Source organism: Rousettus aegyptiacus, unplaced genomic scaffold (assembly GCF_014176215.1).
Source record: "Rousettus aegyptiacus isolate mRouAeg1 unplaced genomic scaffold, mRouAeg1.p scaffold_m13_p_9, whole genome shotgun sequence".
Lineage (NCBI taxonomy): Eukaryota > Metazoa > Chordata > Mammalia > Chiroptera > Pteropodidae > Rousettus > Rousettus aegyptiacus.
Window position 1 is genome coordinate 40,269,440 of NW_023416312.1, and position 24,311 is coordinate 40,293,750.

At 35.7% G+C, this 24,311-nt stretch overlaps 1 protein-coding gene and 1 pseudogene across 3 annotated transcripts in view; both read left to right on the top strand.

The window, feature by feature from the left end:
• LPAR4 (lysophosphatidic acid receptor 4) overlaps nucleotides 1–24,311 on the top strand; it is a 430,666-nt gene that overhangs the window by 223,428 nt on the left and 182,927 nt on the right. The window lies entirely within an intron of this gene.
• Nucleotides 5,782–6,785, top strand: LOC107503842 (annotated as a pseudogene).

Sequence of the window (24,311 nt, forward strand, 5' to 3'; positions counted from 1 at the left end):
GGTATTAAATCTCCTTTGAATGTTTGGTAGAATTCACTGGTGAAGCCATCTGGTCCTGGAGTTTTACTTTTTGGTAGATTTTTGATGATTATTTCAATTTCCAAACTGCTAATTGTTCTATTTAGATTTTTCAGATCTTCTTGATTCAGTCTAGAAAGATTGTATTTTTCTAAGTACTGGTCCATTTCTTCTAGGTTATTAAATTTGGTGTGATATACTTTATCATAGTATTCTTGCATGATTTTTTGTACTTTTGTGATGTCAGTCATAATTTCCCCTCTTGCATCTCTGATTTTGTTTATTTGTGTCCTTTCTCTTTTTTCTTTAGTGAATCTAGCTAGGGGGTTGTCAATTTTATTAAGCTTCTTAAAGAACAAGCTCTTTATTGTATTTATTTTTTCTATTGTTTTTGTTTTGTTTTCAATTTCATTTATTTCTGCTCTAATTTTGATGATTTCTTTCCATCTGCTGACTTTAGGCCTCATTTATTCTTCCTTTTCTAATTTTTGAAGATGAAGTGTTAGGTTGTTTTTTGGGCTCATTATTGTTTTTGGAGATAGTTCTGTAATGATAGGAACTTTCCTCTTACGACTGCTTTTGCTGTGTCCTCAAAGTTTTGATATGTTGTACTATCATTATCATTTGTTTCTATGTATCTCTTGATCTCTCTTTTTATTTCTTCCTTGACCCAGTTATTCTTCAGTAGCATGTTGTTTAATCTCCATGTATTTGTGGTTCTTCCTGATTTCTATTTATAGTTGGCCATTAGTTTCAAAGCATTATGATCAGAGAATATGGTTGGTATGATTTCCACCATCTTATATTTGTTGAGGCTATTTCTGTGTCCCAGTATGTGGTCGATTCTTGAGAATGTTCCTTGTGTAGTAGAGAACAATGTATAAGCAGTTATTTTGGATTGAAAGGCTCTGTAATTGTCGATTATGTCCAGTTGGTTTAATGTGTCTTTGATATCACTGATACTTTCTTCCATTTGGTCAACTCTATTTCCTAACTTTCCTATTTCATTTTTCAACTCTTGCATTGTGTTGTTCATCTCCAGAAGTTCTAGTTATTTATTTATTTTTTGACGGTTTCAATCTCCTCACTCTGCTCATCTAGCTGTTTTTTCAGTTCCTGAAATTGTGGATTTGGATCTCGTTGAGTTTTTTTCAGAAGTATCATCCTGAATTCTCTGTCATTTAATTGACATATTTCTATGTCTGTAAGTTTATTTTCGGGAGTTTATTCCCTTTCTGTCTGAGATGTCTTCCCACCTTGGTTGTTCATGGTGTTTAATAAACTATTTCTCTGCCTGGGTTAATGGAAGTGGAGTTATCTGATCATGTTTTTACCATATTAAAAACAGCTCACATTTATGTAGTAGCCCTTACTATCTGGCATAGCTCTATCGGCCTTATTTATATATTAACATAATTAATCATCACAATGTCCCTATGAACTAGGTACTATTCTTATCTATAAATTTGAGGTGAGGAAAAGAGGCATGGGAAGATTAAATAACTTGTCCAGCACCACGCAGATAGTAAATGATAAAGCCAGCATTGAACCGTGGCAGTCTAGCTCCAGTGTACTTGTACTTAACCACTTCACTTTAAAGATTAAGAGGCAAGTTTGGATTCCAAGAGATCTGATAGGAAGTTATCATAATGATCCATGTATAAATTGATGAGGTCCTGAACTAAGGCAGTGGAAGTAAAGATGGAGAAGACAGAAGAGATAAGAGAACAACTTTTAGAATTTTTTATAAGGTAAAATTGGTGAGATTTTGATTGAATACGAGCCTGGATAAAGTAGCAAAAAATAAGGTAGAGTCAGTAGTGACTTGTAGGTTTCTCCGGGTTGAAGTATATTTAACACATCCAAGTAGAGAGATCTAGCATGCAGATGAATCTTTGGTTATGAAGCTTAAAAGGGAGATCTTGGCAGAAGATTGAGAATTCTATAAGAATGTATATATATGATGAAATGCTAGGGAATATTAACATTTTTAGGAGCAAGTTAAGATCAGGATCAGTGAAGGAAGCAGAGAACGAAATGATAGAGAAGCATGAGAATGTGGCATCATGGAAACCAAGGGGGTATAATTTATCAACATGAAAGACATAATTGTGTCAAATGCAGCAAAGAAGTCCATTAATAGAAGGACTAAAAATATATACATTTGGCAAGTGAATAGTAGACTTAGTGAAAGGAGTGTCATTGAACTGTTGAAGGTAGAAGCCAGAGTGCATAGATTGAAAACAGAATGAAAGATGAGAAATTGGTGACAGTGGAGGCAGACAACTCTCTCAAGAAGTTTGATGGTTTGAAAGGCGAGAGAGAGGGAGGTAATAGGTAGGGGCTGTGGGGACAGCATGTTTCGTGTTTTGTATTTATAAGTTGGAAGAGAGTTGAGCAGGCTTATAGGTCAAAAGAGTGAAAGGGAATGTCTGATGGAGTAAGAAGATTAAAGGGGAGAGGGTCAAGGGTGAAATTGAGGGATAATTGTTTGAATGAAAGGGAAGCAACTGCACAATTAAAACCAGGGAAAATGAGGTAAAGATAGATATGGCTATAGATAGTTTGATAGGTGGTAACAAATGGGTGAGGGAGATTAGAGGGATTTAACTTTTCAGATTAATTTCACCACTTCCTTTAAGGCACCTACATAATGGTATGGCCATTATGGAAAATATAGTTGAGGTTCCTAAAAAATTAAACATTTAAACATGATCCATCAATCTCACTTCTGTGTATGTATCTAAAGGAGAAGAAATTCCCACCTTGTTGACTCTAGTAACCTGTGTATCGGAAGACTTGAGAAGCCAAACAAAGGATAGTGAGGCAACCCTAAGATGAGGTAGAAGAGTAATGGCCCCCCTACAGATGTCTAGTTCCTGATCCCCAGAGCCTGTACATAGTTGCCTGGTGTGGAGTGGGGAAGAAGGACCCTGTAGATGTGATTTAATTAAGGATTTTGAGATGGAAGATTGTCCTGTATTGTCTGAGCGGGCCCAGTATAGTCACAGGGGTCCTCATAAGTAAGTAAGAGAAGCAGGAAAAGAGTTGGAGGGAGGATGAAGGGACACAGGCGAAGGTTGGAGTGAGAGAGAATATTTTAAGATGTGACACTTCTGTCTTTAAAATGAGGAAAGGGACACATTCTAGGGAGTAAAGGTGGTCTCTGAGGACTAAAGGGGGCAGGGAAACAAATTCTCCTTTTGACTCTCTAGGGGAAATACAGCCTTGCTAACACCTTGATTTTAGCCCAGTGGAGACCTTTTCAGACTTTTAACCTCCAAAATGTAAGATAATAATGTTATGCTGTTTTAAGCAATGAGAGAGAGAGAGAGGGAGAGGGAGGGAAGGAGGGAGGGGGGGGAGAGAGAGAGAGAGAGAGAGAGAGAGAGAGAGAGAGAGAGAGAGAGAGAGAGAGAGAGAGAGAGAGAATTCCTGTCTTGAGGAAGTATCTATTCTCTCATGTATATTGCAGCATCATTCTCAGTAACCGATATGGAAACAGCCTAAGTATCCCCCAACAGATGAATAGATAAAATATCGTCACACAGAGAGAGTTTCATGCACTACCACCCTTTGTTTTGTGACTTTTCCTGTGAAAATCTTTGAAAACTATATTATAATTTCCTCAACTATAGCCTTAAGGGAGACTGGTTTCTCCTGATTCTAGCCTTGGGAACCTGATGAAATTAAGTTGTGGTTTGAAACCAGTATTTGAGTGAGTTCTCCATTGTATCAGGTAATTGGGAACACTCTTAGAAACAAAAGAATACATCTTAATTATCTTTGTACCCCCTGTGGGGCTTGCTTTCATGTTGGAGAAATCTTAGTTGCTACTTAATAACTTTCCATGAAAGATACCACCAACTCAAGCACCTGCCAACTCCTCACATATATGAACTATACTACTTTTCTCCCTTTCCTCAACCTAGTATAATATTAAATTCTGGGCATATATATGCTCATTAAATTGTCCCTGAGACTGTATAGAAGTTACTGGTGATAGCCAATGCCCTACTCCTTTTGATAATAGATCCAGCTTTGCCTAGAAGATTTGGTGAGGAGTGAGCTTACTATGGCACAGGACAGATGATTAGTGGCTCTATCCCCCAGGACTTCCTACTGAGATTTTTGATCCAAATAGATTATTTAAAGGCCATAGAACATGGATAAAAGGCATCATTCAAACAACAAAGCAGTTAGCAGACACCCTTTCTTACATATATTATTCAAAATTCACTGGTTAATTGCTTTGAAAATCTATGCTGTGAATAGGGCCATAACACCTTACAAATAACTTTGTATTTCAGTCTGGGTTATTTTTGGGATTTTTTGTCTTTGAGCATCTGATGTCAATTCTCAGTTAATTATGGGTATCATTTAGCAGAGACAAATAGGGGGGGGCACGTTTAGCCTCCTTTGAGGCTGCTTGATGGTTAGTAATTATTACCTACATGTATACGAAAGGTGGTGGTGTGGAATATTGGAGGGAAAATGGAGATAGGGGAAGGTTTGCTTGTAAAATCAGCTCCTTGAAAAGTCTGCCTGAGAACTTGGCTCTGATGTGATCTTGGGTGGCTAATTAGCACTCTGTCCAGAGAGGGAGAATGAATAATGTTGAGTTTTTGTTTCTCCATGTTAGGAGAAATTAATGCACTTCAAGATTTTTTTCTTAAGGAGAACTACTAATATTTAAATACATAACATTAGATTTTGGAAAAGAGTTAATAAAGATCTTATTTCATGGGAATTGGTATTTTATTAAAGATGGTAAAATTATCTCAAAGTTACTTTAGCAGTAATAATGAAATGAGTAAGGACTTGAAGGGTTGGGAGAAAAGAAAAATACCATGGTTGACATTTTTTTCTTATTCTTTAAGTATTGACATCCCATTCTATGACATCAATAAAAGGAGTCCAAATGTAAGCTCCTATTAACTTTTGTGTTAACAACCTGTTAGGACAGAATGAACAAAAGTTTGATAGGCAAGTCTGGATTCCATGGTTCCATTATTTATTAGTTATATGTGACTTTGGTCAAGTTACTTAACCTCTCTAAGCTTTAGTTTTCTGATGTGTACAATCAGGGTAATAGTACCTATAGCTCATAGGACAGTTTAAAATATTAAAAGAAATCATGAAAATAAAGTATTGAGAACAGTGCCTGGCACATATGAGATGTTCAATAAATGATAATTCCTTTCCTTCTTCCCTTTCCTATTCAATTTAAATGCAGAATTTGCTATGTCCCATGGTTTAATATTCTCAGTGATGTCTCTTGGGTATGAGATTTGCAGAACTCATACCAAAAATTGCAAAGTGATGTTTTGACTTTGTCTGGTCTACATGGTGTTTAAACTAAATTAAAAAAAAAACACCAAACAAACGATTTTTAATTAACTTCCCAGATTAAAAATTTGAGTGATCTTACCTAAGAGTCTGATTTCTGGCTCTTGAAATAATTAAAAGGTATGGAAATACTATTTAATGGCTACAATAGCCTGTGGCTGATTATGAGTTGTTCCCTTCAGATAGGATATCATTAATTTAGATTGGCATTCTGGAACGAAGGCATTTGAATTTGTAACTCCTATGAATGTTATTACTTAGTCATATATCTTGGGAACAAAAACAGTCTGATTGAAAAAATGGGCAAAGGATCTGAATACACATTTTTCTAAAGAAGACATACAGATGGCCAACAGATACATGAGAAAGTGCTCAACATCACTAATCATCAGGGAAATGCAAATCAAAACCACAATGAGAGCTCTTACTCTTCAATGAGGTGGCCAAATAGCCTCTCCAGAAGACACAGAGATGCAGATCTTTGTGAAGACCCTGATGGGAAAGACCATCACAGAAAAGGTTGAGCTCAGTGACACCACTGAAAATGTCAAAGCTAAAGTCCAAGACAAGGAGGGCATCAAACCTGACTGCAATGTCTGAATTTTGTAGGCAAAGAGCTGGAGGATGATCTTACTCTCTCAGACTATAATGTCCAAAAAGAGTCCACCCTGTACTTGATGCTTTCTCTATGGGGCAGCATCATCTTCCAGGTCACTCATAAGTACAATGGTGACAAAATGATCTGCTGCAAGTGTTATGTGTGCCTGCATCCTGGTGCTGTCAACTGCTGCATGAAGAAGTGTGGCCATGCCAATAACCTAAGTCCCACGGAGAAAGTCAAATAAAGCTCCTCCGCCATCTCCTCAGCCTACAGAGCAGCCACTTGCCCAAAACCCTTGGTACTGGGGCCTCAATAAAGTTTCCATTTCATTGACTGGAGCAGTAAAAACAAACAAACAAACACCATGATGAGATATAACCTCACACCTGTTAGAATGGCTATTATCAAAAAAGACAAGAAATAACAAGTATTTTTGAGGATGTTGAGGAAAAGTGAACTTTTGTGCACTGTTGGTAAGAATATACATTGGTACAGCTACTATGGAAAACAGCGTAAAGGTTCCACAAAAAATAAAAAAAAATATATAACTACCATATGATCCAGAAATTCCACTTCTGGGTATTTATTCAAAGGACATAAAAACAATAAATTAAAAAAGTTATCTGCATGCTTATGTTCATTGCCACATTACTTACAATAGCCAAGACATGAAAACAGCCTAAGTGTCCATCAGTGGATGAATAAAGGGTGTATGTGTACAGAGATTATGTATATATAATACATACATACACACACACTGAATAGTATTCAAATAATATTCAGCCATAAAAAAGAAGGAAATCTTATCATTTGTGACAACGTGGACGGACCTTGAAGGCATTATGCTAAGTGAGATAAGTCAAACAGAGAAAGATATATATTGTATGATCTCACTTATATTTAGAATCTTTAAACCTGAACTCATAGGTACAGAGGACAAATTGGTGGTTGCCAGAGATGGGGAATAGGTAAAATGAGTGAAGGTGGTCAAAAGGTACAAACTTCCAGTTATAAATAAATAAGTCCTGGGGATGAAATGTACAACATGGTGACTATAGTTAATAATATTTGTCGTATATTTGAAAGTTGCTAAGAAAGTACATCTTAAAAGTTCTCTTCATAATACAACATATAACAAAAATAATTTTGGAAACAATGATGATTTTAAGGAGCAAACTGCATACATGTCCCAGAGATGGAGTTATTAGTAGCAAATATCACCAAACATAGTATATCTTATCAGCTTAGATTTTTGAGATACCTATAAGGGGTATACGATGCTTGTGTAGCTTTCTTTTTAAGTAAAAGTTTCCTTACAATACCTCTCCTTAAGTTTTGCATTAACTCGGAATCTCCAATTTGCCTTCTATTTAACATGAATCATTAAGCCAAAGTTGACATTCACTATCTCCTCACCAGCATTTCCAAGTAATTTAATGAGAGAGAATGTCAGAGAGGGACAGGGAGGGGTGAAGACAGGAGGAAGAGAAGGCAGGGAGGGAGGGGTGAGTTGTTATTTGAATTGTGCCTTCAGTGTTTCATGAGGAGCCTCAATACATTAATGATGTCTTGAATATCTACCTCACACAAGGCTCATGCTAGTGCAATGGAGTTAGACACTGTAGATGACATAAAAAAGGATAGAGATGAACAGAAAAGATGTTTCAGGTGTGCTACTCTTCAAATGTGAAGCATCCCAATGTGAAGAATTATTTTGGGGTTGTATGAGAATTAGTAACTCTGACCAGTGCTTTTGCTTAGAGAAAGGGAGAACACTTCAATTTTAGGCTTTCTTTCAATCTGTTCATTTTACACAAAGAAGCTTTATTGTGTAAATTTTTATCTCTTTTTTTTTAATGCATTAAACTTACAAGAGAAATCCTATCTGTCCTCTACCAGACACCTGTCCAAAATTTTTTTCCTGTGATACCGATATGTACATTTATCTGAGCAGGAAAATTTCCTCTATTTCTTTGCTTAAGCTAAATAATCAAAAGAGTAAAATCAAACATGAATAACGACATCAATCTATGTATAAAAAACATTGAAATAGAAAACAGATTTTGCCTTTGCCATCAATTGCCACCATAAGTAATTTTACATGGCAGCATGACCTACTATGAAACCAGGTCTAACTACAAGAAAGCTATAAGCATGTTAGTCTACTAAAACATTGAATTAGTTGAACCAAACTATAGTGTTAATTATCTTTAAATTTTTGTTTATATACAGTCTTATGTCACTTTTTTTCTACTTCACCACAGGAATTATGTGCAATTTAGTACTTTTAAAAATTGAGATCATATGAAAGATTTACAAAAGTACCTGGCATTCAAATATTTCCAGTATATAGTCCTACCTTCTACAAAAATCATTGTCACTCTGTTGGGATTGTTTGCCAGTCTGTATGTCACACTGGTACTGATGTTACCTTCTGTAACCAGAAAATCCACTGCAGTGTTTATTTGTAACATAGCTTAATCAGACATCTTAGTTGGCTGTAGCATATTTTCTTCCATGATTCGAGATATGATAAAGAGTGAAATATTATCATCTTCTTTTCAATCAACCTTGAGGCAGAATTTCCAGATTGTAAATATACATGTCAGTTCCCTTTAACTCAGCTGCGTCAGCCTTGAAGCCTTTCTGATCACTTTCCTTCCAGTAGAAACATGCCACATAAGGATGGTTAGAAGTGCCAGGATGGCTTCTAAAATAATCTGGATTACTGCAACTACTGAATGTTTTCTTTATCAGATGGAGTGCTTCAGAGACCTTAGCATCTCTTCTCTTAGCCTTCACAAGCAAGTTTTGTTGTTGCTAAATTTATGTTATGGAGTCATAAAGCTACTGAAATCACTCATTTACCCAATTGGAGTATTTTTAAAAAATCTTCAATTGCATCTATTTTGTAAGATGTATTTCAGAGGTTTACCTTGAAACAGCCTGTGATAGTTGTATGCATCAAATTGGCCAGGCTGTGTTACCTAGTTGCTTAGTCAAACACTAGTTTAGATGCTTCTGTGAAGTTATTTTGTAGATATGATTTACATTTATGTTTAGTTGCCTGTAAATAAAAGGTCATTCTTAATAATGTTTGTAGACTTCATCCAATCATTAAGTTGAAAGTCTTAAGAATAAAAACTGAGGTTTCCCAGTAAAGAAGATATTCTGCCTCAAGACTGTAAGATAGAAATCCTGCTTGAATTTCCAGGCTGGTTGCCTGCCCTACAGTTTTTAGAATCAAGGCTCAAGCATAATTCTCATTTGAAATTCCTGTCTTTCCTACAAATTTTGGGTTTTCAAGACCCTACAATCATGTGAGTTGATTACTAAAAATTAAAAAGTATACATATCTTATTGATTCGGTTTCTTTTGGGAACGCTGGCTATACTGATTTTGGTACTAAGAGTCATTCTGAAAGAAGAGGATGACTTTTACAAATTAGCAAGTACCAAGTGGTAGCACTTAATAGCCAAAAACAAGGTAGTCAGGGTTACTATAATGAATGTATAACAGGCTCAAAGCATTACTCAGAATAATAATTACCAAAGACAAGGTAGTCAGGGTTACTATAAGGAATGTACAACAGACTCAAAGCATTACTCAGAATAATATTAACTACAGAAACCCACAGCATTGGCTAGTTGATCATGGTGTCCCTACAAGAGGAATAAATGAATAGTGTACTAAATTCTTACTTAATCAGAAGAGTTCTGAAATCAAGTAAACAAAGGTCAAACTTGAATAATCAAAACAAAGAGTTTCAGTCTTTTAAGTCCTCTTGAGGAAGAACACACTGTCAAAAAATATACTGTTAATTTTCCTCTCAACCTTCCCCGAGGGATGCATAACTTTTACCTAGCTGGCTGCTTTGGGGGAAAATAAGTAAAATTTTGGGTGATTACTGGACACTGGCTCTGAATTGTACTAATTCCAGGAGGCCCAGTGTCACTGTAGTTCACCAGTCATAGTGGAGGCTTATGGAGTTCACGTGATCCACGTAGCTTTTAGGTTCATCTCACAGTGGGTCCAGTGTGAATCACAGCACAGACCCTTAGGATTTTGGAAGCAAAGTTCTGACATTATCTGTGGATAACCACTGTCCTTTCTAGAAACAGCTTTTGGCTTGCTACTGGGAGTTAGTAAAAACCGAACACTTAACCATGGGCCACAAAGTTATAATGTGACTTGAACTGGGTGTTGTCTGGTCCATAAAGCCATAAAATTGGGCATTCACAGAAGAACTCTATCATCAAATGGACATGGAATATATGAGACCGGGTTCAAATAAGCTCTGAGTCATATTATACGAGCAAGTAGCCCAAATTCCCATTGTCCCCACTCTTATTACATTACTTTCTATCTCTATGGCCTCATAGGGTTTCTTATGATCAGTTGACAGAGGAAGAGAAGACTCAGGCTTGGTTTACAGATGATTCTGTATGATATTCAGGCACTACCTGAAAGTGGACAACTTTAGAACTATTGCCACTTTTTGGGACATCCCTGAAGGTCAGTGGTGAAGAAGAAGATCCAGTGGGCTTTGAATAGTGCACCTGGTTGTTCAGTTTTCTTAGAAAGAGTAAGGGCCAGACATGTAATTATATACAAATTCATGGACTATGACCAGTGGTTTGGCTGGTTGGTCAGGTACTTGGAAGGAACACAACTGGAAAACTGGTGACAAAGAGATCTGGAGAAGAGGTACATGGATAGAGCCCTCTGAATGGGTGAAGAATGTGAAGATATTTGTATTCCATGTGAATGCTCGCCAAAGGTTGACTTCATTAGAAAAGATATTTTAATAATCAGGTGAGTAGGTTGATCCAATCTGTGGATACTAGCCAGCCTCTTTCCCCAGCAACTCCTGTCATTGCCACAGGGCTCATGAACAAAGTAGTCATGGTAGCAGGGATGGAGGTTATGCATGGATTCAGCAACACAGACTTTCATTTACCAAGGCCCACTGGCTAAAACCTCTGATGAGTACCCAATTTGCCAGCAGCAGAGACAAACACTGAGCCCTTGATATGGTATCATTACCTTGCATGATCAGCTTGGTGACAGGTTGATTACATTAGACTACTTCTATCATGGAAAAGACAGCAGATTGTTCTTACTGGAGTAGACATTTACTCCCGATATGGATTTTCCCCCCGTACACAATTCTTCTGCCAAAATTAGCATCTGTGGACTTACAGAATGCCTTATGTACTATCACGATATTCTGCACATTATTACTTCTGATCAAGGAATTACTTTACAGCAAATAAAGCATGGCAATAGGCCCATACTCATGGAATTCACTGCTCTTAACATTTTCCCATCTACCTGAAGTAGATGGCTTGATAGAATGGTAGAAAAACCTTTTAAAGACTCAGTTGCCATGTCGGTTAGGTGGCAATACCTTGCAGGGCTGGAACAATGTGCTCCCAAAGGCTTTATATACTGTAAATCAACATCCAATATCTGATGCTGTTTCTCTCATAGTCTAAATATATGGATCCAGGAATCAAGGGGTAGAAATGGGAGTGGTAACACTCACTATTACTCTTAGTGATCCACTGGCAAAGTTTTTGGTTTGTGTCCCTGAAAACTTATACTCTGCTGGCCTAGAGGTCTTAGTTCCCAAACAAGGAATTATTCCACCAAGAAACATGACAATGATTATATTGAACAGAAGTTAAGACTTCCATACAGCCGTTTTGGGCTCATGCCTCTGAATCAAAAGGCAAAGAGGTATCTAAGGTGTGAGAAGCACTTTACAAACATTATGGAGGCAGCAATCAAGACAAACCGATGAACCATGCCCAGGATATCTCCTAAAAGTGTATGAGGAGAGAAGACATGTGAAAAAAATGATGAGCACTATATAGTAAGTGACCAATAATCTAGTACAAACTTATAAAAGTAAAAGAACATTTTGCACTGGGTTGATTAGCAAAGACTTGGCTACGTATATAAAACTTTAGTTGTGTCATGAATATTAAGCTTATTACCAACTACCTAGAAACTGAATTCCAGACTAATGGACAAGCTCGATTTGGCCTAAGCACAAGTATGTGTTTATTGTTTCTCATACATCTCTTGCAGGGTTCAGGGGAATTTGGGTCTCCCTAATACCAAGTATAATCACTTCAGTGACTGAATGTTGAGGTGTGTTACCAAAATACACTAAGCACAATACATATGTAGGTATATGTTTTTGTACTTTTTTTTTTTGCAAAATATCTACATATCATGTAGTGAATCGGAGCAGGAGAATTAGTCCATGTTTTGGGTCAAATAACCTATCTTAGTGATTAAAAGCTGGGAAAAAAATCCTTGAACAGGAACATCTCTGTAATTTCCATTTGAGATCACAACTTTAAAATCAAGCACAAGGAATCTTTGGGGTTAGAAATGGAGAAGACAGATATAAGGGAGTAGAGACACATTTAGGCAGACTATATATTATGGAATTTGTATTTGAAAGATTCTAGGAATTAAACTGGAAGGAGAGGGGGTTTAAGACAGGTATCTTGGAAACAACAGAATCACTTTTAGTGGTATTTCCCAGTATCTTTATTTCTTTCCTTGTTTATCTCCCTGACATGTCCTGCAGATTTCAAAATCTCCCTTTCCTTGCGCCTTTGTTTTTTTCCACTCTTGGTCTCTGTAAAGTATGGGAATAAAGTACCAGAACTTGTTACAGCCAACAGACCTATGTGGTTTTCCCTTTATGATGTTTTCATTCTTTAAAGAAGGGAACTGAAAACCTCTCCTTAGCAACACCAAAGAAGCTCTGCTCAATATAAGCAATTGCTTTTTTAGAATGGCTTAATGGCCAAAGCAATCTCTGATTTTTGTCTATTCCTTCTCAAAATGGAAATTTCAGTATAAAAATGACCTTGATAATCACAGTAAGTGAAATAAGCCAGATAGAAAAAGTCGAAAATCACATCATATCACTTATATGTGGAATACATACCTAAAAGCAACAAATGAGCAGGACAAACAGAGACTCATGGACATGGAATATAAACTAGTGGTTACCAGAGGGTGGGGGTTAGGGGAAGAGAAGGGAAGTAAATGGGGTAAAGGGGATCAAATATATGGTAGCTGAAGGAAACTGGACTTTGGGTGGTAAACACAGAATATAATATACAGATGTCAAATTATAATGTACACCTGAAAATTACATAATTGTATCAACCAATGTTACCCCAATAAACTTAATTTAAAAACTCTTATTCACTTTACTGTATTCATTTATTTAGTGGAGTCTTTAGGATTTTCTATATAGAGAATCACGTCATCTGCAAAAAGTGACAATGTGACATCTTCCTTCCTGTTTTGATGCCTTTTATCTATTTCCCTTGCTTGATTGATCTAACTAGGACTTCCAGCACTCTATTGAGTAAGAATAGTGAGAGCAGATGGCCTTGTCTTTTTCTTGATATTAGAGGGCAGATTTTCAGTTTTTAACCATTAAGTATGATGTTAGCTGAAGTTTTGTCGTGTATGGTCTTTATCATGTCGAGGTACTTTCCTTCCATATCCATTTTTTAAGTGTTTTAATCATAAATAAATGCTACATCTTGTCAAATGCCTTTTCTGCATCTGTCAATATGATCATATGATTTTTATCCTTTATTTTGTTTATGTGGTGTATCACAATAATCGATTTATGTATGTCAAACCATCCTTGTGCCCCTGGAATGAACTCCACTTGATCATGATGTATAATCTTTTTAATGTGTTGTTGTATTAAATTTACTCTTATTTTGTTTAGGATTTTTGCATCTGTATTCATCAGAGATATTGATCTATAGTTTTCTTTTTTTGTGTGTTATCTTTACCAGATTTTAATATCAGGGTAATTTTGGCCATATAAAATGAGTTTGGAAGTATTGTCTCTTCTTCAATGTTTTGGAAGAGTTTGAGCAGAAGAGGTATTAAATAACCTTTGAACATTTTGTAGGATTCACTAATAAAGCCATCTGATCCTGGAGTTTTACATTTAGAAAGGTTTTTGATGACTGTTTCAATTCCCTTACTGTTGATTGTTCTGTTTCGATTTCCCAGGTCTTTGTGATTCAGTCTAGGAAGGTTATATATTTCTGAGAACTTGGTCCATTTCTTCTAGGTTATTGGATTTGGTGGTGTATAATCTTTCATCAAAATCCCAATGGTATTTTTAAAGAAATATAACAAAAAACTATCAGATTTTTATGGAACCACAAAATATCCTAAATAGCCAAAGCAATCCTGAGAAAAAAGAAGAAGGCTGGAGGTATCACTTTGCTTGACTTCAAATTATACTACAAAGTAACAATAATCAAAACAATATGGTATTGGCAGAACAACAGACACAGAGACCAATGGAACAGAATTGAGAGTTCAGAAATACAACCCCATGTATATGGGCAAATAATTTTGACAAAGAAGCCAAAAAATACAATGGCAAAAAGGAAAACATTTGTAATTAATGGTGTTGGGAAAATGGAAAGCCACATAGAAAAAATAAAACTAGACTGCTATCTGTTACCACAAACCAAAATTAACTTAAAATGTACCAAAGACCTGAATATAAGACCTGAAACAATAAATTGCATAGAAAAAAACATAGGCACTAAACTCACGGACCTTAGATTTAGAGAGGATTTCATGAATTTGATCTCAAAGGCAAGGGAAGTAAAAGCAAAAACAAAATAATGGGGCTACATCAAACTAAAAAGCTTTCGCACAGCAAAAGAAACCATTAACAAGGTAAGGAGACAGCCATTGAATGAGATAATATATCTGCAAACAATGCCTCTCATAAGGGCCTAATATCCAAAAATAAACAAAGAACTCATACAGCTCAACAATAAAAAAAAACAAACAATCCAGTTAAAAAATGGGCCGAAGACCTGAACAGACATTTCAGACATACAATCAACAGACATATGAAAAAATGCTCAACTTTCCTAGCTTTTAGGAAAATGCAAATCAAAACCACAATGAGATACCACCTTACACCTATTAGAATAGCTATTACCAACAGGACAAGTAATAACAAGAGTTGGAGAGGCTGTGGGGAAAAAGGAATCATCATACACTGCTGATGGAAGTATAAATTGGTATAGCAACTATGGTAAACAGTATGGAGTTTCCTCAAAAAAATTAGGAATAGAATTACCATATTAACCAGCAATCCTTCTTCTGTGTATTTACTCCAAAAAATGGAAAACACTTACTTATAAAGATATATGCACCCCAACATTCATAGCAGCATTATTCATAGTGGCCAGGACATGGAAATAACTGAAGTGGTTTTGATATATGATTGGGTAACGAAGCTGTGGTACATATATACAATGGAATATTACTCAGCTCTAAGAAGAGATGAAATACTGCCATTTGCAACAATGTGGATAGATCTTGAGATAATCATGCTAAGCAAAATCGGTCAGACAGAAAAAGTTGAAAACCATATGATTTCATTCCTATGTGGGATGTAAAACTGAAAGCAACAATTGAACATGACAAACAAACAGAGACTCATGGACATGAACAGTGGATTAGTGGTTACCAGAAAAAAGAGGGGAGGAGGGTGGCATATAGGAATAAAGGGGATCAAATATTTGGTGATGAAAGGAAATTTAACCGAGTGGTGAACACACAATGCGATGTACATATGTTGCACTATTGAATTGTACACTTGAAAACTATTTGACTTTATTAAACAATGTCACCCAAAGATTTTAATAAAAATAAATAACAATAAAAAATAAAAATCTTATTCACTGAATGAGAAAGTAAAATTATGGATATGTCGTGATTCTTTGCATCACTTTGGACACCAGAGAAAGATATTTTGCCAGAAATACTGACACAATGTTTGCCAACACCAGGGCTACTGTGAAGAGGGCAGGAAAACATTAGACATAGATCTTACCTAAGAGCTTAAAAATAACCAGGAGGAGAAGCAAGAAAAGAGTCTAGTGTCAATGATTCTTCATTTTCAATGTGAGAGAAGGTTGTCAAAAAGAATATTTGTGAGATAAATACGCAGAAAAGATAAATGGAGCAGAAAAAAATATGTGCTTTTCAGTACCAAAGCCTTAGTGTTTTGCTAATTCTGAGAAGAGATAGACTTATTTTGTGACCATTTGGTACAGAAGGCTCACAATGGCCCCAGCCTCTACAGCACTTGACTCCACATAAACCCATTTTTTTTAGTAATTGGTAAAAAATATTTAATTGTGGTTTTAAGTCCACTTTAAATATTCAATTACTTGAAGCAAACATATATATTTTTCAGTGTACAGTTTATTTATTTGTTTTTATTAAATTTATTAGGGTAACATTTGTTAATAACATTATATAAGTTTCAAGTGTACAATTCTATAATACATCATCTGTATATTACATTGTGTGCTCACCACCCAAAGTCATCTTCCTCCTCTACCGTATAATTGGCCCCCTTTACCCTCTTTATCTTCCCACCACTTCTTTTCTCCTCTGGTAACATTCATACCATTGCCTGTGTCTATGAGTTTATTCATTTTTTTTGTTGTTTTCTGTTTTATATCCCACAAATGTCTGAAATCATATGGTTCTTGTCCTTTTCCATCTGACTTATTTTGCTTAGCATACTATTCTCAAGATCCATCTATATTGTTGCAAATGGCAGAATTTCATTCTTTCCTATGGCTGAGTGCTTTTCCATTGTATATATGTACCACCTTCTTGATTTTCAAAAGAGAAATAGTACGTATAAGTGCGTATAAATAAAATGCACACATTGACTGCAAAGGATCACAATGTACGACAACACATACACTTAGTTCTAAAAATTATGTTCAGTATCATAAATGTGAGATAAAAGGAAGTTTCATAAGTTCAGAGATTCCACGATATTTAAAATAGAAAAAACATATTATTTCTTTTTTTATTCAAAAAATATTTAATACCTAGTATGTAAAAGAGAGTGCTCTAGCCTCATGTTATGGAACATTCGGTACAAAAATTCCTGCTCTAGTGAAGCATATGTTCTAGTGGATGAAATGGAAAATAATGACACAAATAAATATACAATATGTAAGATGGTGATAAATATAAAGAAACAAAGCAGAAATAGTAATATGTAACACTGAGGGAGAAGTGCATTTAAATTTCATAGGGTGGCTTAATTGAGAAGGTGAATTTTGATTTGAGTAAATACCTGAAAAAGATAAGGAAGCAAGGCATGGGGGTAAAAGATATTTTAGTAATGTCGGAAGCATGGCAGCATGAAGGGTCTCCTTGAAATTACAACAAATTGTACAGCTACAATCCAACAGAAAACACCGAGCCCAACACACAAACATGTCTGAGAGATTTTCACATTATGCATCTGAAGCTGGGAAAATAAGAGGAGCAAGGGATGAGGACAAAAAGAGGAAAGGAGACCAGTGCTACAGATGCAGCCTGGAGCTCTCTGTGGGACCCAAGGAAAGGGGGTGGTAATTAGGTGGTGGTTTGCATTCTCTGTAGCCCAGAGCAGTCCTGCCTGAGTGATGACCACATACTACACAGCAGAGCCCAGTGATCAGATCAGATCCAGGGAAGAGATGGAATACAGAGGGGTGACAGCTGTGTTTTAGCAACTACCATTGCCAGGCAGAAAGCTGAGTCATAGAGCCTGGTCACATACCCCTACCCTCCAAGAGCTTGCTTCCCCAAACCCTCACAGAGCTAGCAACGGGCCCTAGGAAAAACCGCAGCAGTGAGTAGCCTCAGAACTGAGGAAACAAACACTGCAATTGGTCCCAGTTACAGGAATGGAGATAGAGAGGTCAGGAAGCTGAAGCTTGACAGACATCATTACTGGAAGGAAAACAATGTCAGATACACTGGAGGCATCTCCCAACCCAACTCACCCCCACCCATCCAGGGTAATTTAAGAGGAAGCAGCAAAACACTATATCTGGCTGCTTGGTTAATAATGGGCCTTCAGGGGCTCTTCAGAGGCTCAGATCCCCATCATCCATAACATTCTCTCATGGGGATAAAGCCCTGGGACAAAAGAGACCTGGTCACAGAGGAGACACATACCTTCCCAGGGAATTAAGAGCCTTTCTTTCTCTCTCTCTCCATTCCTTCCTTTTTTTTTTTTTTTTGCCACAAAGCAGAGATCCAAAGGTCTGGGCAGTGTAGGAAGCTTGTGCGCCACCTACTGGAAAGTAAACAAAATCTCTCTTCTTATCAATCTATTAAAAGGAGATCACTGTAAATCACAATACTTTTTTTTAAAGCAGAATATATGCCAAAAATGCCTAGGCAGAGAAATAATCCATCAACTACAATGAAAAACCAACCTGACAAGACAACTCAGAAAGGAAACAAAAAATCTCCAGAAAATACACTTAAAGATACAGAGATATGTGATTTAAATATCAAAGAATTCAACATGTCAGTTCTGAAAAAAATCAACAGGATGCAAGAAAATTCTGATCACAGTTTAATGAAATAAGAAAAAATCAATGAATAATAGGAATTCTTTACCAAGGAGACTGAAACTCTAAAAAGATCCAAATAGTACTTCCGGAGATCCAAATAGAACTCAATAAAAGAGATAAAGAATGAAATAGTGGCCTTAGGAAACAGAGCTGACCAGATAGAGGAAAGAATTAGTGATATCAAAGGCAAAAATTTGGAAATAACCCAGGTAGAAGAGAGAGACTTGAGAGTGAAAAAAATGAAAGAACTCTACAAGAACTATCAGAAAAATCAATATAAAAATAATGAATATACAAGAAGAAGAGATGGAGAAAGGAACAGAGAGCTTATTCAAACAAATAGTCACCTAGAATTTCCCAAATTTATAGAAAGAACTGGATTCTCATATTGAAGAAGCAAATAGAACATCTAATTACCTCAATAAAAAAAAATGTCTTCTCCAAGACACATTATAGTAAAATAATGACATGGAAAGATTTCTCAAAGCAGTCAGGAAAAAGAAGATGATAACCTATAAAGGAAAACCCATTAGGTTATCATTGGATGTTTAAGCAGAGATTTTACAAGCTAGTAGAGCATGGAATCAAATATTCAAACTATTGAGAGAAAAAAATTACCAGCCTAAAATAATATATCCAGAAAAGTTCTCCTTTAGATATGAAGGAGGAATAAAGAAATTTTAAGACATAATAGAAGCTCTGTAAATTTTCCACCACAAGACCTGCATTATAGGAAATACTGAAAAAGGTGATTCTACCTGAAACAAAAGGACAAAATATACATAGCGATGAGTAAGATGACTAACAGGAAGACAGAAACAGGAAAGTGCAACCCTTATTAAGAGCAGGGTATTATAAATTTAAATATTATACAATGGCTAAAGGTGAAAAAAACACATTGAAAAGAGAAAAAAATGACAGCTACTGCAAACTAGAAATGAACTCACAGCATAAATAGGAATGATTTGAGACAATGAAAACAGAAAAGGGGAGGGAGTAAATATATGAATCTGCAAAGGAGAATGGAGAAAAGATATACTGGGAAGAAAAAAGACTACTATATATATATATATATATGAAACTTTCCTTTACATAAACTTAATGGTAACCACACACGAAAAGTATAGAACCAAGACATATAACATAAAAAGAAGGAACAGAGGGAAAAATCATAGATACCTACAAACTAAAATAACAGAAACACAAGGGCAAAGAAACAGTGGAAACAATAAGCTACAAGAAAAAAACCCAAAAGATAAAATGGTTAAATGGTTATAGAAAAACCTCATATTTCAATAATCGCCCTAAACGTAAAATGGACTGAACTCACCAATAAAAGGAACAGAGTAGCAGATTGTATCAAAAAACAAAACCCAACCATATGCTGCCTTCAAGAGACATGATTCAGCTGTAAGGATAAATAGAGACTCAAAGTGAATGGGTGGAAAACGATACTTCAAGCAAATGGCATCCAGAGAAAAGTGGGTGTAGCCATACTTATATCTGACAAAATAGACTTCGACATAAAAAAAGAATGAGAGACAAAGATGGACACTTCAAAATGATAAAGGGGATAATATATCAAGAAGACATAACAGTTAACTTATTAATATATATGCTCCCAACCAGGGAGCACCAAAATATATAATGCAACTACTTACAGAGTTGTAGTTGCTTAAAGACAGAAATGGGCAAAACCACAATTATATAAGGAAATAGCAACCTTAAATGACATTTTAGACCAATTAAACATAATTAACATTTATGGAGCTTTTAATCTCAAAACCCGATTATAATTCTTTTCTTGTGCACATAGGACATTCTCAAGTATGTTGGGACACAAAACTAGTCTCAATAAATTTAAAAAGACTGAAATTATACACCTATATTCACCAAATATAATGCTTTGAAACTTGAGATCGACTGCAAAAAAAGAGAAAACTTGAAAATATGTGGAGATCAAACAACATGCTACTAAAGAACAACTGGGTCAAAGAAGAAATTAATGGAGAGTCAAGAGATACATTAAAACAAATGAAAATGAAAATACAACATGTCAAAACTATTGGGTTACAGAAAAGTGGAAATAATTGGAAAGTACTTATCATTATGGGCCTATCTCAAAGAAAGATCCCAAATAAGCAACCTAACATTACATCTTAAAAACTAGAAAAAAGAACACATGAATTCCAGCTTCAGCAGAAGGGAGGCAATAAGAAAATGTGAGCAGGATTAAACGATATTAAGAACAAAAAAACAACAGAAAAAATTAATGTAACAATGAGCGGGTTCTTTGAGAAGATTAATAAAATTGACAACCCCCTGGAGAGACTCACTAAGAAAAAAGAGAAAGGACACAAATAAACAAAGCAGAGATTAAAAAGGAGAAATTACAACAACACTGCAGAAATACAAAGGATCATTCAAGAATACTATGAAAATGATATAACACCAAATTTAAATCCTAGAAGAAATGGACAAGTACTTAGAAAGATACAACCTTATTAGACTGAATCCAGAAGAACTGGAAAATATAAATAGATCGATCAGCAGTATGGAAATTGAAACAATCATCAGAAACCTACCAAAAAGTAAAAGTCCAGGGCCAGATGGCTTCACCAGTGAATTCTACCAAACATTCAAAGAAGATTGAATACTTATTCTCCTCAAACTCTTCCAAAAAATCAAAGAGGTGGCAAGACTTCCTAACTCCTTTTATGAGGCCAATATTACTCTGATACCAAAACCTGGTAAAGATAACACACACAAACAAGAAAACTACAGACCAATATCTCTCATGAACACTGATGCAAAAATCCTAAATAAGAGACTAGCGAACTGAATAAAGCAACATGTTTAAAAGATTATACACCACAATCAGTGGGCTTTATCCCAGTGGCACAGAGATAGTTCAACATACGCAAATCAATTAATGTGATACACCACATAAACAAGTTAAAAAATATGAATCATGGTAATATCAATAGATGCAGAAAAAGCCTTCAACAAGATACAGCATCTATTTATGATCAAAATACTTAATAAAATCGGTATAAAAGGAAAGTACCTTAACATAATAAAGGCCATATATGGCAAACCCTCAGCCAGCATTATACTTAATGTTGAAAAACTAAAACCCTTCCCTCTAAAATCAGGAACATGGCAAGGCTGTCCACTATCACCACTATTATTCAATATCACATTGGAGATCCTAGTGAGTGCAATCAAACAAGAGAAAGATATAAAAGGCGTCCAAATAGGAAACGAAGAAGTCAAACTGTCACTATTTGCAGATAACATGATTCTTTAAATAGAAAACTCTAAAGACTCCACAAGAACACTACTAGAAACAATAAACAAATACAGTAAAGTCTCTGGATACAAAATCGACGTTAGAAAATCCATAGTATTCCTATACTCTAATAATGAAGTGTCAGAAAGAGAAGTGGAAAAAATAATTCCTTTTTGCAATTGCAACAAAAAGAATAAAATACCTAGTAATAAATCTAATGAAACATGTGAAGGACCTATATAATGAAAACTATGAAACCCTATTAAAAGAAATTGAAGAAGATCCAAAGAAATGGAAAGATATTCTGTGTTCTTGGATTGGAAGAATCAACATAGTTAAAATGACCATATTACTTAAAGCATTATACAGATTTAATGCAATCCCCATCAAAATCCCATCGGTATTTTTTGAAGAAATAGAACAAAAATCATCAGATTTATATGGAAGCACAAAAGACTCCAAATCGCCAAAGCCATCTTGAGAAAAAAGAATGAGGCTGGTGGCATTGCTCTGACTGACTTCAAATTATACTACAAAGCAACAGTAATCAAAACGGCATGGTGTTGTCAGCAAAACAGACACACGGACAAGTGGAACAGAATTGAGAGTCCAGAAGTAAATCCATATTTATATGGGCAAATAATTTTCGATAAAAAAGCCAAAAACATAAGGTGGACAAAGGAAAGCCTCTTCAATAAATGGTGCTGGGAAAGCCATATGCAAAAGAATGAAACTAGACTGTTGTCTGCCACCACACACCAAAATTAACTCACAATGGATTAAGCACATAAATATAAGACTGGAATCAATAAAATGCATAGAAGAAAACATATGAAGAAAACTTAAGGACCTCGGACTTAAAGAGGATTTTATAAATTTGACCTCAAAAGCAAAGGAAGTAAAGGCTAAAACAAATGAATGGGACTACATCAAACTTAAAAGCTTCTGCTCAGCAAAAGAAATCGTCAACAAGGTAAAGAGACAGCCATCCCAGTGGGAAAATATGTTTGGAAGCAACACCTACAATAAGGGCCTAATATCCAAAATATGCAAATAACTCATACAACTCAATAACAACAAAAAAAACCCAAATGGTTTAATAAAACAAATGGGCAGAGGACCTGAATAGACACTTCTCCCTAGAGGACATACAAATGGCCAACAAATATTTGAAAAGATGCTCTACATCACTAGCTATTAGAGAAATGCAAATCAAAACCACAATGAGATACCATCTCACACCTGTTAGAATGGCAATAATCAACAGGACAAGGAATAACAAATGTTGGAGAGGATGCGGACAACAAGGAACCCTCATACACTGCTGGTGGGACTGCAAATTGGTACAGCCACTATGGAAAACAGTATGGAAGTTCCTCAGAAACCTAAGAATTGATCTACCTCGTGATCCAGCAATCCCTCTACTGGGTATTTACCCCAAAGACTTGAAAACCCATATCAGAAAATATATTTGCACACCGATGTTCATAGCAGCATTATTCACAGTGGACAATACATGGAAGCAACCGAAGCATCCGATAGATGATTGGCTAAAGAAGCTGTGGTACATATATACAATGGAATATTACTCAGCCATAAGAAGAGCCGAAATACTGCAATTTGCGACAACCTGGATAGACCTCGAGATGATCATACTAAGCGAAATAATCCAGACAGAAAAAGTTGAAAATTACATATCACTTACATGTGGATATAAACCTAAAAACAGCATATGAGCAGGACAAACAAACAGAGACTCATGGACATGGACTATAGGCTAGGGGTTATCAGAGGACTATAGACTAGAGGTTACTAGTGGGGTGGAGGAGGAGGGGGTAGGTAGATGGGGTGAAGTAAATCAAATATAGGGTTTAGGGGTAGGGTGAAGTGGGTAAAGGGGATCAAATATATGGCAGCTGAAGGAAACTGGACTTTGGGTGGTACACACACAATAGGATATACAGATGTCAAATGATAATGTACACTTGAAAATTATATAATTGTATTGACCAATGTTACTCCAATAAACTTAATTTAAAAAATAAATAAAAATTAAAAAAATTTTCTTTGTATTTAATCTTTGCCATTTTTTATGATTTATTTTAGTTTGGGCCTTTTTTGTTTCACTTTGTTTGGGAATCTCTTCACTCCTGACCTTGTATGTCTATTTCCTTTGTCAGGTTAGGCAAGTTTCAGTCATTATTTTTTCAAATAGTTTTTCAACCCCTTGCTCTCTTTCTTCACTTACTGGTACCACTGTGATGTTAATGTTGGTATGTTTGGTGTTGTCCCAGAGACCCCTTAAGCTATCCTTTTTTAAAAAATTCTTTTTCTTCTTGCTGTACCAACTGGTTGTTTTCTGCTACTGTTTTGTCTTTCAAATTGCTGATTTGATTTTCTACTTCATCTAATCTGCTGCTGACTCCTTCTAGTGTAATTTTCATTCATTCCATTTATTGTTATCTTCATTTCTGACTTTTTATTGTTTCTACCTCTATTTTTATGCTGAAGTCTGACTTCCTTGTGCATCTTTATAATTTGTGTCTTGAACTCTGTATCTGGTGGGCTGTTTGCCTCCATT